General features: G+C 53.1%; 1 protein-coding gene across 1 annotated transcript in view; it reads right to left on the bottom strand.

The window, feature by feature from the left end:
* Positions 1–9334, bottom strand: part of LOC135257147 (polypeptide N-acetylgalactosaminyltransferase 1) — a 54741-nt gene extending 45407 nt beyond the window's left edge. The window contains exon 1 of the mRNA XM_064339606.1: positions 9193–9334. The gene's annotated coding sequence lies outside the window, so the exon portion shown is untranslated. The remainder of the gene's footprint in view (positions 1–9192) is intronic.
* Between the last annotated feature and the right edge of the window lie 10586 nt (positions 9335–19920).

Raw genomic sequence — 19920 nt, 5'->3', positions numbered from 1 at the left:
GGAACTGGCACGCGGCGGACCGCCTCCGTCCCTAAGCGCGCCGGCAGCGGCGGCGTGTACCGACCCAGCAGTCAGGTCCGCTGGGTAAAAAAGTACATACAGGTAAATATGGAGGCAAGCCAAAGTGAAGGCTGATGGCATCATCCCAGGGATCCCGAGCTCTCAGGGCCAGCTCTTGCCAGGCTGTGACACGGACAGCACGATGCAGAGTGCGTTTCCCATGCTGCTCAATTATGCGGCGTGCATGCGCGCCCAGAGCAGGCGGGGGGCCTCAGAAAACGAGAAACTGCACAACCGGTCGCTCGTTTCTGGAGCCGAAATGGCAGGATGGCCCGTGGAACATGGATAAGGGGGTGTGGGGACAGGGCCTCATTGTCAGGAACAGCGAGGAGGAAGAGAACACCCTCTGCTCTTTAAGAAACAGCTGGGGCAGGAAAACAAACTCGATGACTCCATCACTGTCCCCGCTGGCCCCACATGCACATTTCCCATGATTCCACTGGCTCGAGCAAACAAAGGCTTCATACGCCTTCTCACCAGCACAGTCCCAGACCAGAAACCATGACTAAATGAGAACGCTATGACATGGACGACACCAGCCTGGACTAGACCCCTGTGCGTCTGTCTAAAAAGCTGACACTTTAAAGTAAAAAAACGTGTACTGTCCACAAATGGCTGGAGACCCAAAGCTTACAGCACCTTGGCTGTCATGCCATGGACGATGCCCTGTAGCGCCAGGCTGCGCGTGCCCAAATGGGATGCAGATAAAGGGACAGACGTGTCAGTGGAATGTTCTGTTCTTGTTCTGTTCTCTTTCCCTGGGACCCCCCGCCCTGCGGCCTACACACAGGCACAGTCTCACACTCCGTCTGAACCCAGGGGAGTCAGAGGAACTCAACCAACACACACGCAAAAAATACACTCATATGCAGGCACACAAGCAACAAATATACAGTTATGCACATTCATTCATTCATTCTCTCTCTCTCTCTCTCTCTCTCTCTCTCTCTCTCAAGCAGAGAAGTCCAGTGATACGGACCTGCACGCTGGCTGCGTCCTCGTGTTTAAATGGGCTTTGAAGCACACAGAGCGATTGGTGGTAAAAGGCTGGAGCAGCATAGCTTCTTGCTAATGAGATGCTTCACAGGAGATGAGAGAGTACCGGCATCAAACGGCAAACAAAAACAAAATCATTCACAATGTGCAGCGGGACAGTGGCGGCCATTGTCTTCCCTGATGAAGGGGAAATAAATAATTCAGATGCAGAAAGGAGTGGGGGCGTCTGGAGCGCTCAATCCAACCCCGCGCCGCTTCCTTTCTTTCTGTGTGCTCACAAAGGTGGGGCGGGGGGGGGTTTTGGACGTGCGTCTCTCTGTTCCGCCCCCGCCCCCACCCCCACATGCCCCCTGCGCTTGCGGAGCGCAGATAAGGGAGCCGGATTGTCCGGCTGTCCCCCCTGTCGAAAAGGACAAGGCGGGCCCACTTCAGAGCCAGGGGGAACTCTTCAGCCACTCTGGATGATTGACACGCATTCTTATCTCGCAAATGGGCTCGGACCGCCCGCCCTCGGAAGCCCCTCCCCTTTCATTCTCCCGGCGCAGAACAGGGCCACAGCACGGGCCGAGCCCGAGAGCTCAGACGCCTCGGGTTCAAGCGCAGGCTGCGCCGCGACGACCGGGAGCCCGCGTTAGCGGGGGCGCGGCCCGCCCCCTCCCGCCGCGGCGGGCGGGCTCAGATCCGCCGCAGACTCGCTCTGATTGCTGCCGCGTCGCTAAGCTTCCCCTAGCGACCGGCCAGGCGCCCGCAGGTTTCCGGCTGAGCGACGCTTGTTCACTGCGGCGGGCGCTAGCTCCTCCAGCGGACCGCGGGGCGCGAGGGGAGCGAGGGGAGCGAGGGGAGCGCGCTCTTCGGCTGGAGCTCCGCGCGCCTGGGTGCATGTGCTCCAGGGGGCTCTAAAGACACGTGCGCACGCTTGTGTAGGCATGAATAACCGCCCAAAAAAGAGCTGCATTTATAGCACCTGTTTCTCACACGGTTCCAAGCGCTCAGCAGTCTAGAAGGAATTCACAGGCACCCCTTGAAAAACGGTTTACAATTAAATTAGAAATTCCAAACAGGAGGCAAGGGGGGAGACGAGGGAGGGAGTGTACGAGACCGTGCGGGTGGGAAAGTACCGCGTTTACTCCCGCATGGGGACTCCGTCCGCTCAGTGCTCAGCGAAGCTCAGCCAAACGCCCGAGCGACTGTCCCCGTGTTTATCTTTTCTAATGTCTGCTGTGAACGCAGATCGACAGATACGCTCCGCTGGTGGATTCCTGCGACCCTGAAGTAGCTCAGTTCTGGGGTTGTCAGGAAGCTCATCCCGCTCAAACACTGTTTCAGCGCAGCAATATGCCCCATGGTCTGGAATTCTACGGCGACCGGGTGACGGCAGTGGATGGTAGACGCTTAGCACTGCCCAGTGAGGGAAGATTCCAGTTGCCGTGAGCGACTCCTCGGGGGGGTCTGCAGTCTTCAGTACACTGCTCCTTGGACGCCACGGCGGTCCATAGACTGCGAGAAAGAAACAAAATGGCGGCAGGCCGAATGCGCTGAGGGGGGAGATGCACGCGTGCCTGCGCTCCTCTGAATTCACTCATCATCGATGCTGCGATGGTGGAACGGGTTTACAGATATGACTGCACATTCCAGATGAGGAGAGAATAAAAACTGGAAGAAATATAAAATAAAAAACAGGAACGTCGGACCACGAAGCAAAAGCAGAACCCCTCCCGTCGAAAGGGAGCGAGTCAACGACAGTGAAAGCAGAGCCCACCGCTCCCAGGCCTCGACACAGGCGGCCATGTTGCCGTGTTGTTGTACATAATGAGAGCGAGTGATTTACAGCCCCTCTGATTACACGCTCCAGCGCTTTAATAGAAACACAGCCTCTGAATGTCACAGCCAATCATATTGTCTTATCTCATTAAGTTGGAAGCAAAGAGACACCCAGTGGTGCCATAACATTTAGAGCCTCTGCGATGTAATGGGATACACGCACTACAACTCCTTACAAGGGTACTCCACCGCTCACTCGGTTAGCCAAGAACTTCAGGGCGGAGCCGGGCGTGTCGGCAGCCATCTTGAACGCGTGGTGTGGACCACCATGCGTGCACTGACCACCCTGGTGGTCGCCATTGCCAGCCATTCCCAGCATCAGACAGGCCCTTCCGTGGTGGTGGTCGTCCAATCACCGTTGCTGTTGTGAAGCAGACAGCCCTCCATAAAATCTTCCGCTGGTGTGAAACTCTTCCTCCTATAAAAAAAGTACTGGAATATACTTTTCCTCCCGGGCCTTGAACCCACGGCTCATGGGTCGTGTGTACAGAACCCCTACTGGTGCTCCGTGCCGCCGGCCGGCCCCTCTGAAAACAAACACAGCCGATCTGCAGCGAGGCCCGGGCCTGGAAAAGCGGCCTCTCCTCTTTTAATCTTTCCTGACAGCCCTTCTAACGAGGCACGAAGTGGGTAGTGTTGCACTTTCAATATTTACCTTCCCCTGGCGCGCAGAAATTGAGATAAGACAGGGGCGGGCGGGCGGGCGATACGGAGTCCCCTCCGTGTCAATTGGCCAGGTGGCACGGGGGGGCCTTCACTCCTTCAAACGGGATTGGACGAGAGCTCCACCCCTGCCACTCCCTCCGTGGAAGCCTTTTCGCGTTGGGCCGAACGAGGCGCCCAGCCTCTCCGTGCTGCGCTATCATGTGACCGTGCCGGCTTGCTCAGGGAAGACGGATCTAAGCGTCTCTGGATGCCGTGGGTGTACAAAGGACATAACAGGGATGCATTTCTGGGCGATCTCTCCATCCTGAGTACAGCCATGGCCATTGTGAAGGCCTGGAATCCCAGACCCATTTTAATGGGCCTGGTCTAAGCCAAGACCTATCAACTCAGGTGACAATAGAGAGCATTTCAGCTGTCCCTGGAAGGTTCTTTGTGTCAGTCAAAAGCAGAACCCGCGGTGGCAGGTTCATTTTCAGTCTGCGCAAGGGTCTCTCAGGGTTTTCTTTTCAGCACATACACCTAAAAGAAAAGAGCTCCTTTGAGATTCTCACTTTGAGTTTTTGTGCCGAGAAAGCACTGAAAGCTCACTGCTGGAAGTTTAGATATTAGTCACTGAAGACCTTGTTACTGATATCATTAATGTCAAGCGATTTTACATAAAACGTTTTTTTTCCACCAGTCAGTGGTGATGGTAAACCGGCTCATTATACAAAAATGTTAATGTGCCTGCTTGTCAGTTAAACTTCAAATGAGATTTTTGACATTTGTTAAACTGAGCCAGATGTGAATAGCTTGCTTACCTAGAGAGCCAGCTCCCCAGACAGCGCAAGTTAATCACCCGTCTGACTGACCCAATCGACAACTTCAGAGCCCACTCCGTAGGCAATGGAAGTGATGCCCATATCACCGGGATAGAGTACTACTGACTCGTATATGTAAAACTGAATTGGTCCCAACCGACCCCCGATTCGGTTGCGTTTCTGTTACTGACTGTGAGTGGGCATTTTTTTCCATACAGTTCTCCATGTACTGCAAGCTAGCTAAATGCTAATGTAAGCTCGTTTAGTGGGCTGTCTATTAAAAGTGAACTTGTGAATATACATTAAAAAAGGAACAACTACCCCCAGTCCCTAACTTTCCAGTTCAGAGATACTTAGGTTTCCATAAAAATGACATATATATTATCGTCCTGTTTATACATTTGGAAAAGGTAAGTACTTTTCTTCTGGCTAAAAGAACACTTGAAAATTGTGACTGCAGTGATTGTTCGAGGTCTTGAGACTGGATAATCTTGACCCATCTCTTGTGACATCACTCCTAAGTAAGTTCCACTTGGGTCCTGTCGGTTCTGTGAGTGAGTGAAAGGGCAAGAGCCATTCAGATAATGGGCGGTTTTACTTCACAGCCAATTAACCGTCCTCTGCGCTGCGGGATTGCTGAGCATGACGCGGTCGAGAAACAGGGTGAACCAGAAATAATGTCCAGTGGCTGTCAACTGACCTTTATGGGCCACCATACACGGAGAGTCCTTGAGCCAGGCCAGCTGCATTGCCCTGTGGCCTGGGCTGTTATTCAAAATTTCATTTTTTTTGTTCTACCTACCTACTTTCAGGAGTAAAATACTTGCTTCATCTGGAAAAGGATGATCTGTTTGTTTCCGTCCTGTTTTTTTCCTTCAACGTACAGTACCTGTTTTTTCTCAGTACCGTTTCATTATGTTTACATTTCCATTTGACATTTGAACATTTTTACGACATTAAGATATGCAGTGGAATGAGAGGTATTCATCCTTCTGCTCCATCTGATTTGCTGAAAACAGAAAGCAGCAGACAAATCCGAATCAATATTTACATTTGGGGAAGACACAATGTAGCCCTGCGTTTGCAGATGGCTGTGTGTCCACGATTTAGCCGAGTAACACAGATGTATTTAATACATTAGCAGGTTTTTCATTTAGCGCCTCTCATATCATGTCTGTATTGTTTAGTAACATTTAGTTAGCTGGTAGCCAACGGTTAACCAGCCAGCGAGATGACTAAACAATTTACAGGCTGCCATGTACAGCCAGACTGAAGAAAACATGACTCAAAATGAGAAATTCATTTCTGGCGTGAGTGGGAGTGTTATTTTGGTCGATTTTAGTTCTGAAACCCAACGTTGACACTTCATTTCAAGCAGACTGTACCTTGTGCGCACCATAAAGAAAAATCTAGATGCCAAATAACATCCACCACTTCGCGCTACAGCCAGGAGTGCATGAGGATTCCAGCGAGTATGTCAAACCCTGAGTAAAGGAACCTGAAAACAACCTGATGGATGACTGGCTAAATTACAAAAGCCAGGCCAATATGACCCAAGTCCCAGCAGCCAACTCCTATTAAATGAAGCGATATGAATAATTATTCAAACGACCTTGCTGGGTTAGTCAGATCTTGAATCAGCCCTTTCACAGTTATGACCACCGCCCTCTAAAAAAAGAAGAAAAAAAAAAGAACAGGCTCATAGCCCTGGTAGGTGTCTACAGTGCATGACTCACGCCGTACAATGCCAAACATGAGAGCGAGAGGAAGAAATAAAAGGAGAGAGTTCTAAGTCATTAAAATTCAGCACTTTCTGGCCGTCTCCCACCTCCTGCACTGCGAGAGAACCCAAGGTCAGGAGGAATGAGAACACCGGCAGGCCGCAGAGCCGGCCCACTGTGCACTCCCATAATCCCCTTCCCCAGGAGGGGGGGTGGGGGTGAGGGTGGGTCAGGCGCCGCTGGCTGGAGGACGTCATGCCCCCCCCCCCGCCACCCCACCACCCGCCCACACCCTGCTGTCCCCCAGCTGGTGTGAGACGAAGGGTGACACCCTGACTGCTCTCGCCCTCACACCCCCGGGGGAGTCCACCAGTCAGTGGGCACGTACACAGAGGCAGGCCACGGCAAGGCCAGCAAATTGAAAGGGGGGGGGGGGGTGTTCTGGGGGTGGGGTTTAAAAAAAAGTTGGTCACACTCTTGGGGGTTGATGGTACAGCGTGTGACAGACACGGTGTCCTGAGGACAGGATTAAAAGCTCACCAGCTGGGGAAAGAGAGTCATAATCAATAAATGGACTCTGCAGCGCCCCCTACTTTTCGCCTCAGGCATCCTCACTCAGAGCAGAGGGCACCTTGAAACCTAACCATGATACCAACCCCAGGGTCGATGATCTTCAAACGGACTGACCCCGAATGCTGACAAGCAGCAAAATAGCGCCCTACAATTTAATCTAGTCATGTGTCGACGAGCATGCACTGTTTTCCATCTTTCTCTTTTCACTCATTTTATATTTAATGGTAGCTACACAGAAGGACAGTGATTACGTGAATTGAAGGGCACATAATGACCATTTTAGAAAGCTCTGGAGGGTTCCAATTTCCTCTCTTAACAGCCCCCTGGGCCTGGCTCACGGGGGAGGGAAGACCACCACCAGACAGCATAATTACAGGGTGCAATCGGCCTGATGGGGCTCTTTAAAGCCCCTAATCACTCAGGTGCATATATTAACATTGCTGTAGGCTGTTGAGTGACAGCTCCAGCTGGGAGTATCTATTACTGTCACCACGCGCTGTAGGAGGGCCTTAATGGCGCAGCTCGGTTCCCACACTGTAAGCAGGCTCCGTCCTGGGCCCGAACTCTCACAACAGCCGAACACCCATGTTCTCACCACTATACTGAGACTCCGCTGTGGGCCCCACTCTCTAAGTGCACACTGAGACTCCGCTCTGGGCCCCACTCTCTAAGTACACACCGAGACTCCGCTCTGGGTCCCACTCTCTAAGTACACACCGAGACTCCGCTCTGGGTCCCACTCTCTAAGTGCACACTGAGACTCCGCTCTGGGTCCCACTCTCTAAGTACACACCGAGACTCCGCTCTGGGTCCCACTCTCTAAGTACACACCGAGACTCCGCTCTGGGTCCCACTCTCTAAGTGCACACTGAGACTCCGCTCTGGGCCCCACTCTCTAAGTACACACCGAGACTCCGCTCTGGGTCCCACTCTCTAAGTGCACACTGAGACTCCGCTCTGGGTCCCACTCTCTAAGTGCACACTGAGACTCTGCTCTGGGTCCCACTCTCTAAGTGCACACTGAGACTCCGCTCTGGGCCCCACTCTCTAAGTGCACACTGAGACTCCGCTCTGGGCCCCACTCTCTAAGTGCACACTGAGACTCCGCTCTGGGCCCCACTCTCTAAGTGCACACTGAGACTCAGCTCTGGGCCCCACTCTCTATGATCACACTGAGACTCTGCTCTGGGCCCCACTCTCTATGTGCACACTGAGACTCCGCTCTGGGCCCCACTCTCTATGTGCACACTGAGACTCTGTTCTGGGCCCCACTCTCTAAGTGCACACTGAGACTCTGGCCTGGTCTACATGCTTTCACAGAATCGGCATGTTGTTATGAGGAGGTTGTCTGTTGCTGCTTCCGGCAAAGTGTGTACATAAAAATGAGCAATGTTAATAATGAGAGCAGGTGAATCGCTGTGCGCCAAACAGCCAAAGGGCCGGAGCTAAGAACGAAAACAACATGAAAAATAAACCCCACCTTCTTCATTTATTAATAAAACAAACAGCGCTTCAAGCGGCGAGCGCTGAATGCATAACTAAGGCACTCTGTTCTGTTTGGAGCGGCGCCCCGTGCGGGGACTGGCTGGAGCGTTAGGCCGACGCCGAAGCTTCATTTTCCGTAATGAGATCAGAGAGAGCTGGCGGAGCCCGCGCCGCCTCAACGCGAACCTGCGCGCCGGGCTTCCGCTGCGTCAAAAACACATCCCGAAAACAAACAAACGACAAACAAACAAAAACGCTTGGGCATACTGCTGACAGTCCCGCAGCAGTACGCACCCTGCAAAGGTCATGCTTTAAAGGCCATTTTCTTTCCCTCACATGTAGTTTGGATACAGCGCCATTTTGGAAATGGCAACCGAGCTGTTTGCCAGAACTGTTTACAGTAAACAGTGTTATTCAGTGGGCCCGAATCCAATCAACGTAATTACCATAATGACATGCTGTAGACACGGTATGATGTCACCCTTTCCTGGCCATGAGAACATTCGTGCATGGGCTGTGATTCAATTTCCTGGTTTTCGGTACCAGTGGATTATGAAAATTAAAAGTCCTCGAAAGGCGGTATCTACACAACTGCCTCCATTCTAGGATGCTTTGACCGTGCTCTTATTCTGTCTAAGAGCCATTGAGAGATTAAGCCAGACAATCTAGTGGGTACATCGGTGTAGGGAAATGAGGTGATTATATGGGGACTGAAAGAGTGGTGGTCTTTGTTTGTGGAATGGCTAGGATGAAAGCTGTCCTCTGAAGTAGATGTCAATTACAGACTCAGGACTTCTTCTGCTTCTCCTCTCCCTGTACTTCTCTCTTTTCCTTCATCTTCTCAATGTCTCTCTCATTTTCCCTCCCTCATTCCTCTTTCTGCATCTCTTCCCCTCTCTCCCTGTAAGTCTCTTTTGCTCTTTTCCTCTCCCTGTACTTCTCTCTTTCCTTTCATCTTCTCAATGTCTCTCTCCCCTCCTCCTCGCTCTTTCCACATCTCTTCGCCTCTCTTCCTCTCTCTCCCTGTAAGTGTCTTTTGCTCTCGTTCTCTCGTCCCGTCTCTCTCTCACCCCTCTCGCTGGCGTCGTCCACCAGCACCACCTCCTCCAGCAGGTGGCGCGGCGAGCGGTTGATGACGCTGCGGACGGTGCGCAGCAGGGTGGTCCAGGCCTCGTTGTGGAAGACGATGACCACGCTGGTGCGGGGCAGCTCGTCCGGCAGCTTGTTTGACGGCAGAGGAGTCCGTTGACTGCACGCACTGCTAGGACAGCTTAGGGGTGCGACATCCTAGTTTGAGCTGGTACAGGAGTTATGTATACAGAACCGTAAGTACTGTATGGTACAAGCACCGGCTATTACAGATGTAATATCTATTATCAGGGACACTGTTTTGCACAGACGACTTAAAATAATTGGAACTTGACACGACAGTTTGGTAAACGGGTATCATGAGTAGCAACAGACAGCACTGCTAAGGTAGAAGCACACACAGTCAAATGATATGGAACACCATAGTAATACGAAGATAAAATCAGTAACTGTAGAGTGCAAGAATAAGTGAACGTAATGCAAGAAACACAGTAACAATATGCAAATGATAGCGCTAAGAATACATAACGTTTATCAGCACTTGACCAAGACGATACTAAAGAATGACACTTATGGGACATTGACACAGTAACATGGTATGTATACGATAGATACAGTAAACTAAGTGCTATGAACACGTAACATGCGTACTGTATAGCGCATAAGAATACAGTAACACGTTTATAGTGCATATGAACACAGTAACATGCGTACTGTATAGCGCATAAGAATACAGTAACACGTTTATAGTGCATATGAACACAGTAACATGCGTACTGTATAGCGCATAAGAATACAGTAACACGTGTATAAAGCATAAGAAGAGTCAGGCAGCCATTACGCAGCAGGACTGTCATTAATAGGCTGCTGGCACAGCTAGGCTACAGACAGTTTCCTACTTGGAAATGTTTCAGTTGAGTTCCATTGCCGTTATGACACGTTTTCCCAGGAGCCACTGCTTCCCACACATGCTATCCCAGGAGCCACTACTTCAGTAGTGCTGTCTTACACTGATGAAAACATCGATTCTCATTTCTGTGGTGATAGCACATGCACTCCCAGGTATTTTTAGGACTTCATTTAGGAGAGCCTTAGTTCTGCAGCTCCCTCCATTTAAACCTTCTCAGCTGTGGCCCACAGGGAGGGCTAATAACAATTGGTCTGGTCCTCCCTGCTATTAATATCCATTACATCACTACAGCCATTAACCAGAGCGTGCAATTCACTGCCAGAAATTCCAATGTATTTTCACTGAAGATTCAGAGTTGGAACACGCATGCACGCACACACGCACGCACACAGGCACGCACGCACGCACGCACGCACACAAACACACACAGACCCACATACTCGCACACACACACACACATACAGACAAACAAACAAAGATAAATCTGACCATGCAGAGTCTCAAGCCACACCAATAAAATTCAGTAGCACAATACTCTCCAAAACAAAAGCATAACGGCTTCAAGACTAAGTGACAATAATATGGGAAATTATCCTGACTCTCACAAAAGGTCAAGTACAACTGTACGCATCTACATTCACACATCTTACCCTGTGATGCAGTGCTAAACATCGAATAAAATACGGTTTTGGTGCAGACAAAAAAGCAGCAGGAGAGAACACTGGCTGCCACACTCCAACCCCTATGAACAGAGTATCAGGGGCGGCAGACCAATCACGTAAGGAGTGGGGCCTTGACCACACCTCCGCAAACTCTAACCTTCCCCAGCGGACCCAGACACGTTCCATCCATCTCTTCATCCATCCAACCTGTTTCTCTCGCACCGTTCTCCGTAAGAGCTCTGACTGAGCGTGCGCTCGACGGCAGCACCCGCTCTCACTGCGAGCGCTAGCGTGCTAACGAAAGGAGGAGAGGGCTCTGACTGAGCGTGCGCTCGACGGCAGCACCCGCTCTCACTGCGAGCGCTAGCGTGCTAACGAAAGGAGGAGAGGGGCTCTGACTGAGCGTGCGCTCGACGGCAGCACCCGCTCTCACTGCGAGCGCTAACGATCTAACGAAGGAGGAGAGGGGCTCTGACTGAGCGTGCGCTCGGCGGCAGCACCACGCTACCTGGAGGCTAGGTGCTACACGAAAGGAAGAGGGGCTCTGACAGAGCGTGGCTGGCGCACACCACTCCAGCCACCTAGAAAGAGGAGTAGGTCTGACGAGGGCCGCGCACACCTCCGACGCTAGTGCTACGAAAGGAGGGGGCTCTGACTGCTGCCTCCGCGCAAGCCTACCTCGACCAGCGACACAGAGAACGGTCTCTCACTCGTGCGTGCGCAGCACCCGTTCACTGCGGCCTGGTGCTACGAAGGAGACGGGCTCTGACTGAGCGTGCGCTCGACGGCAGCACCCGCGCTACCTGCGAGCGCTAGCGTGCTAACGAGGGAGGAGAGGGGGTCTGACTGAGCGTGCGCTCGACGGCAGCACCCGCTCTCACTGCGAGCGCTAGCGGGCTAACGAGGGAGGAGAGGGGCTCCTGCTTGCCCTGGGCGGTTGGCCGGGTCCAGAGTGGAGAGCTCATTCCCAGTGATTAATGATGTTCGTGCCTGGGTATCGGCGGCCCCGCGGCACCGGTCCAAAGGTTCGGAGGCTCAACCGTCCATTCGCCCCCCTCCCCACAAGATAATTAAGTCTGTCTGAGCCGAGGGAGGCCTTTACTTTCTTTGAGCCTCGCTCTCTCTCTCTCCGTTCAACGCAACAGCTGCCCAATGACGGCTTCACTCCTGTCGTGGACATGACGTCATTGGCCGGGCTGTCAGGAGACGTGGCGATCTGCGCTAGGAACTTTTCCCAGTCACGGGCCGCACCCCTTCCCGTTTCTGAAGCATCTAGCCAAGCACAGTTAATACATCTGTCACGCGTCCAAGCCAAACTCATCAAAACCTTATTCAGGAGACGACAGCTGTTGGTATCAGGTAATTGGAAACTCGGGAAAGGATTTGGGGAGAGACCAAAGGCTCCAATGCTGTTTCACTGGCACACACACACGCACACACAAACACACAAATGCACACGCACACAAAAACAAAAGCATGCATGCATATGTGCACATTCCTGCACAAATGAATACACTCACATATACACAAACATACAATCCCTGAGAATATAAATCCCAGACTCCACTTTTCTGTAGATTTTCAGACCACACCATAGGCCTGTAAATTTGTTGGCTTGTGTGTATGTGCTGGCATGTTTGTGCAAGATGCATGACTGTGTGCTCATTGCTCATTGGTTTGTGCAAGTTCATGCGTCAATGTGAATGCATGCATATTGATATTTGCATGTTTGCGCACATGCGGGTATGTGCTGGTATGTTTTGTTTATGTGTGTGTGTGTGTGTGTGTGTGTGTGTGTGTGTACACCTCCACTTTGTTTGTTAGTAGGACTGTCTTCTCTCTCACACAAGCCTCATCTCTGTCACTGCATGCGGCTGCGTAATAATTTAATGGGATTTCTAAGATGGCATTCCAGCTCGGGGATCATATGCATACCCGAGAGAAAGAGGGGGAAGAAAAGCATGTGACTCACACCCTCTGAAAAACATGGTCAGGACGACTTCCCGGAAGCCGCGTCGTAAACAGGTCAGGTTAATTCAGAGCGAAGGCAGAAACTCAGGCACCGGAGGAGGTCGTTAAGAGAGCACCAGCGCAAAGTTGTGCAGAGCAGCCTGCTGCTGTCAGCCAGAGTCAGGCACCAGCGCTGCAAGGCCCGGCTTCCTCGGGGCTTATGTAATTCACAACTGCAGCTTCGCGCCGAAGGAGTTTCTGTACTGGAACACTGTAGTCGTGTTCGACAGCCTGTCGCATCACCGTAAGGTTCCTCAGGCAATTCGGAGGGAAGTCAAAGACTCCCAGGTGAGCGCTGCCCACCATCTCTCCTCGGGCCACGTTCTGCGGCTGCCTGAGGGAAGCGGGTCACGGGGGGGGCGTGGTTTCAGAGATCCGGTAAAGCCGGTAAACCGCGACCGAACCTGCTGGACGCCGCCTTCGCGCGGCTTCTCCCGGCGGAGCGCGGCCCAGCGCCCGCACGTCCCCTCTGTCCTATCGAGATTGTGCGCGGCTCACCGTCGCGTTTCGCCGCTTTAGCCACGGGAGCCCTGCGCCGCGGCGGGAGGGCCAGACCCGTGCAGGAGGCGCGGGCGTGACGGGCGAGACCGCGGTCCACTTTCTGCGGGATGTGAGCGGAATGAATCCGATTGGCCCGCACCGGTGAAGTTATCAAAGGGCCGGCTTCCAGGCCGCTGGATGGATCATCCTGGCGACGCACCGCTCCAGTGCACGGATGCCCTTCCCAGGCTGGTAATAAATCCTGACCGCCCCAGTGCCAGCTGTGGCTGGCGCATGCCTGGCCGAGGTGTTGCCCAAGGACGGAGGAATTCAGGAATTCAGAGTTTGCTGCATCTCGTCCACCAGTGACCCCCTTCTGGTTGCTTGTGGAGGGTGAAGTGCAACCCTCCGTCACACCTGGAGGACTGGGAAGTGAAAAGAAGTTTCACGTCTCAGAGGACAGCGGGTGCTTCTCTTCACTCTCCCGAATCGACTGAAGTGAATCGACGTGGCGAGCAAGAAACCGGCTTACAGATAAAAACTGGGAGCATTCTCTACTGGGAGGTAAAGGAAAATCTTGGATAAAAAAATTGCCTCCAACAAAAGAGCCGGCTTCCGATAGGCTCGTCAGAGAATGCGGAAGAAAGGGGGCGGGGCATCAGACGTAACCTTGGGGCCTGAGCCAGGCATACCAAAGGGCAGCAAACAGCCAACAGGTCATTGCACCGGCCTCCTGCGGGAAGCTGTGCACTGGGCAGCCAATCAGAGAGCCCAACGAAGGAAGCGGAGTGTTTGTTATGTCTGGAGAGACGCGCTTCCCGTCGGCAGCACCGAACCTGCCAGGCTGCTACGGGAACGAGCAGTCCGTCGCTGCCATCGTCTTCCTGTCAGCGGTCCGCAAGATGTCTCCTTCCCTCTCAGCCACCCACCGCTTCATAAGAGACTCCGCTACCTCCTTTCCTTTCCTTTTCATTTCTCTTTCCTTTTCTTTTCTTCACTCCATAGAGAAGATTAACGGTCTTGGCTATTTTCTTTTTGATAACTTTAAGTTCCGTGCAGTTCCGAGATGGACGATGTGGAGCTCGGTGCCCTGCTGACTCGCGCGGTGTTTTCTCCGGTTCTTTCTGCGATAAAGCGGACACGAACACGAGCGCTGCCAGCTCCGGCGACGCGCGCAGACAAAGACGCGCCAGGACGCGGGCCCGCGGGCCAAACCATCCTTCAGATTCCGCCTGCCTCCTCCAGTCCCTCGGGCGCAGCACGGACCGCCTGAAATAATCCGCGTGTTTTTATGAAAACAGCGGCGTCTCTGAGGTCCAGGTCAACTCTTATTTTTCTCCACACGCGCGCGCAGACCGGAACACAGTTCAATGCTCAGAGGAATTATTGACAAGATGACTGAAAACGAAACCAGGGAAATGAAACGAATATGGGTAGGCAGTCTTGCTTTGGAACTAACACAGGCCTATTTCACCCTCCCCCCCTCGATATAAACACTCTTGATGCTCTCTGAAACACCAGGGGAGAATAATGATGTGTGCGTACCCCGTGCTGCAGGGAAAGCGTGGATCACAGGGCACTGGAACCAAGCGGCACGGATCAGAGCCGGTCGCCGCATTGCTTTTTTTTTACCGTCCCCATAGCGACAAAACAAGGTGCTCGGTGCCGCGGCGTCCCGCTGGGTGAACTCATTAACCCCGCGTCGGTCCCTGAGACGCGCTCGCATGTTAATCCTCCACTCCAGACACGGAGCCGCCCGCGCGAGCCGCGCGCTCAAAATGCTAACGAGCCGCGCCTCCCCGTCTCCTCGTTAATATTCAAGGCCTCGAGAAACACCGGCGGCCAAACAAAAACAGGCCTTCCCCCGTCACCGTCCGCTCACGTGCCTCTACGGCGCGCCTTTAACGTCCCGCCGGCCGCCTCCCTCCGGATTTTGCTCGACGGCGACAAATTCCTCGCCTGCGGCAAACTTTCTCCACCTCAGATTTTCTCCAGGTGACGAGACGAACGGACCCGACGCGCGCAAATACGAGGCGGAGTCCGAGACGGAGGGCGTGCGAGGGGCCCGAGAGGCTGTCCCCGCTGAGTCACCCTGTGTGTACTCGCGGCCCCTGGCCTGGCTGCGCGGGTCTCCGCGGCGCTCCGCCCCGTACGCGCGAGGGACGGCTGAGGACGACGCCTCGCCTCTGGGAGGGCGCGCGAGGTCACAGGCAGCGGCCTCGGGGGTACTCCCACGCTACGGCGGAAATTTCGGAAAGAGATTTCCCCCCCGAGCGCCACTGGTTGCCTCCGTCGACCAAGATCGTAGAGAGTACACCTGACCCGCCCAAGCAACGAGAGCAAAGGAGGGGAGGCGGGGAGAGGAAGTGATGTCGCTGCTTCCTCTGGATAGCTACAGCAGTGTTGGGAGCATCCGTAGGCCCGCGGCAAGTCGTGTGGGTGCCGTTTCAGCATCCCGGAGGCACAGACTGCAGATCCTGTGCGCTCCTCCAGGACTGACCCAATCCCTCCGCCCCCGAGCTAGCGGACCGAAGCACAGCGCCCTCCTGTGGCCTGTCTGCCTCACCCCAAATGGCGAGGGTGGACATTTCAGGCTGGTGCAAGAAAATCACATATTTTACATCCACACCTACTTTGTATCCACATCCATACCCTGTACAAGGCCCCATACATTTTTCATCTTACAAAAGAGTTTCCTCCTTTTCAAATGTCTTAATACTTCTTTCCAGGCCACTCAAACGTCTAACAAAGATAACTGTGTCTATATCAGAATTATTTCCAGAGGAGTAATTACTGGTATCTGCACCTCATATTTTCACAGTCGCTGAGCTCCATTATCTGGTCGATAGCCCCGCCCCGTATTGGATTTCTCTTGCGGGGGTTGAGATCCGCCCCGCTCGGGCTTCACACCCCGACGGGCCTGCACACCGAGATGATGGCGCCGCGCGACGAATCAATCGCAGGCCCGCAGAATCATGAGCCATTGACTTCCTGTTTTCATTTTTTTGGGTTACGGCCCAGGGCCATTAGCCTGACCGCCCCGGTCCATCTTTTGTCTGAAAATCTCCCTGGTGATCTTCCTTTCTTTTAGGAAATAAAAAATACTTTCTGGACAGCAGAGAACAGAAAAGGTGGCAGCATTTAAACAGGATGTTTTTAACGCCGCTGCATAAGGCTGCATATTCTTTACCGCTGTTCATGTGAGTTTGTTTATGTGAGAGTTTGCGGTTAAACCTTTTGAAGTGAAGAGGGAACGAGACAGCGAATTGTAACTGGCAGTGCATACAGGTTCACTCTCAAAGCAGTTCTTCTGCTTGCTAATGGGTGCTGCAGCACTCCCACTTCCTGCAGCCTTGAGCGTGTGTCCATTGGATGGGTTTGTATTTTCTACCTTTTCTCACTTGACGGGTGACCAAACACAGACTGTCAACATCTCTCAGTCCGAACCCTGCCAGAAAGCAGCCGCGAGACGGCGCGCAGCGTCATGTGACCGGCATGCGACAGATTCCACTGTGGAAGCCAGCGACCGGCGGAGGAGGAAAAGGGGCGCACAGCTGCAGCGCAACCTCGCCATTACCGCCATCAGGGGCCCGCATCCTGCTACCAACCCCCCCTACCTCCCCCCGAGCCACCAGTGGGGCCTGGACATCTTCCATGACTGCCTCGGTCGCAGGAAACCTGTGGACTGATCGGGGGGAACGGATCACAGGGAAATGCCAGGGCCTGGCCTATCTCCAGCCCGCCTATCTCCAGTCCACACGTGAGCTGAGACCGCACGGCTGAGACCGAGACCGGTCCAGGCCCCCGGGGGGGGGGGTCAGCAGGGGCCACACCGCCGACGTTCGCGCGGAGCCGAAGCGAACGCGATGAAAAGGGGGCGATTAGCGAGCCCAGCCTGAGAGGGGGGGGGTGGGGGGGGTGGGGGGGTGGGGGGGGGGGAGCTGAGGTAAATGTAGCTTCCAGGAAGGAGAAAACGGGCAGGGAGGTGGAGAAGAAAAAAAAAAATCCAATTAGAAGAGCTAATTGAAAAACAGATGGAAAATGTCTCATTATGCATTGATGTATTTAATCTTGAATGCCATCCAGAGCGGTGCTCGCCGTCCCTGTCGTTCTCCATCCCTTCTCACTCCCTCAGACTGAGGACTGCTGGTGGACCGCTCCTGAGGCCCTGTCTTCCGGCTAACAACCGTGGGGTAAACAGACTGTTTTCCTTTACCTTATTTAATTGCAAACAGACGCAGACACACAACGTTTACAATCTTTAACCAATAAATCTATTTCAGAAGATGGCTTCCTGAAGAGAGCTATGCTAGCATCTCAGATTCCACCCGCCAGAAAGTGCAACTGCAAAGGTGAGGCTTGGCGGCTTTCACACAAAGGTTGCGAAGAAGGCGCCCTGTGGACTGTTTCGATGACGACAATCTCCACGTAGATGGTTCCATAATGTGGATAATTACATATAAGATACAGATAAGTACAGCTTAAAGTACAGCGCAGGTGATACATTGTGATGGTGATTACGGTGTTTTTTCAGGGTCAGGGGGAGGGTAGATCACATGCTCAGATGCATTTCACGGATAGTGCCTGCTAACAGACCACCATCCCATATTTGAGACTGTACGATTCCACCATTTTCTCTTCAAATGTCTTATTAGTGCTCTCTGTCCACAGATACATCTCACACACATACTGGTGAAAACGAGGGCAGTGCCTACATGAGGATCAATGTCACAGATATAATTGCTGAAATTGGCACCTCATATTTTCTCAGTTACTGGACCTTTTTCTGATTGATGGCCCTGCCTCCTACAGGATTTTTCTCTCTGGCTGAGACCGGCCCTGTCCAAGAGCGGTTTTTCTTTTTTTCTCTCTCTTAAATTGACCCTCTGTGGCTTATCTGAAAATATTATTTTTGGAAACCAATTCCATTTGCAAACAAACGAAAAAGAAGCACGCATCACAGAAAGGCAGCAACGCGCAGTTATTTTCATTCTGGATTACATTAGAAACACCGCTCGGCTCAATGAAAAACAGGAGAGCGCGTCCCCTGCAGTGCGTTCTACGCAACGCAAGGCGCCTCGGGCGTCGCTGCGGGTTCAGCCGGTGCTCGACGGCGCAACGCAGACCCATTATCAGCTTTGACTGATTGCTGCAATGGACTCAAACGTTTTGGGAAAAAAATAAATAAAATGCAACACACTTTAGGCTAATTTGCCTCTCGAACTCAAAGTGCACTCCAGCCAGACTGAGTCAGCGAGGTTGGCATTAGCATAACGCGCAGCGACTGCTGTAGCATAAGCCCTGCAGCGACGGGTAAAACCACACGGCGGGCGTGGGCAGCGGGCACAGAGGGTGGCAGCACTGTGAGATGCCCAGGTGCGTAAGGTTCTGGGGGCAAACCAGATGCACATGCTTAATGAAGCATTCAGAACTATGCAAATGAGAAACAAGGCATTGCTTAAATTGATTTGCTCTTCCCAGAGACCAACACCAACCGAGGTTTGTATTTCACTCCTGCTCATAAATCCTGGCGCTATCTGATGACAGAGATTAGATGAGATGAGATCGGATGAGAAGGCTTCTGGTGGATGGATCACATTACATGTGACGGATCTGTACAGGTCATGAAGCGACACAGCCGATTAATACATATTACAGGGAGGAACAAAAGAAATTGAAAAGCAAAATTAAAAGAGGAAGAGAAAGCCAGATAAACTTTGCTGAAGTCGTAGCACAAAATGGTTCTTCCTCCCTCTCTCCCTTCCCAGCTCCCTCCCTCAAAGGCACTACAGGCTGTCTGTTTCCCAGCAGCCCGCGGCTTCCCTAGGGAGCGAGCACGCCTGGCAACACAATCTGACTGGCAGCGAGGATCCATCAACTCCCATTTCACTGTCTAGCCCAGTTACAGAGCTCCAGAGCGCAACACCAGGGCTCTCAGAATGCCACAATGCCGTCGGTCTGCTCTGCCCTGCCTCTGGCCCCTCCCCCCACACGCTCTCATTGGCTAGCTGGTGTAGTCTGACACGCTCTTTTCCCCCCGGTAATTTTGGCTGTCATTCAAACTCGGTCGCCCCCTATTAAAAAATGTTGGTTGGTCTTTCATGGCGCGGTAATGAGCCTTCATCGCGCGGGGAGTCGGGGATATCCGCACGGCATCGTGGGAAGCCGCTCGCGTGCTTCCCCGCGCCCGTCGAGGACGTTCCCTTCAGGGCTTTTACGGCGAGCCCTGGGCGCTGAGCGCGGTTAGCGGTGAGGCGGGCCCCGCCGCTCGTTTGACAGGTTTACGGGGCCAATCAGAGCCCCGGACGGCGCGCTCGGGCTGCACCTGGACGTTTGCGGCTCCCACGCGCTCCTTAAACACGCCACCTTTTTACGATGACGCCTCCGAGCCGCGGCAGCCAGCGCGCATCTTTCCTGCTCCCGGGCAGGTCATTAAGGGGAATGAATTGAGCCCTAATGGCGTCCGTAAACGCGGGCCTGGGCCTCTCATTACTCTACCGTGGCATTATCAAATTTGATCATTTTTCCCGTTACTACTCTGGCAGTAACCATTCATCTGCGTGATCACCTGCGCGGTGCAGCGGGGTGGGAAATCAAAGCCTCCTGTCACAGCCCGTGCGGCTGGAGACTGAGGCGGCAGCACTTCG

Source organism: Anguilla rostrata, chromosome 1, assembly GCF_018555375.3.
Source record: "Anguilla rostrata isolate EN2019 chromosome 1, ASM1855537v3, whole genome shotgun sequence".
Lineage (NCBI taxonomy): Eukaryota > Metazoa > Chordata > Actinopteri > Anguilliformes > Anguillidae > Anguilla > Anguilla rostrata.
The sequence above is the reverse complement of the archived record's forward strand: the minus strand, read 5'-3'. Positions and strand labels throughout refer to the sequence as shown.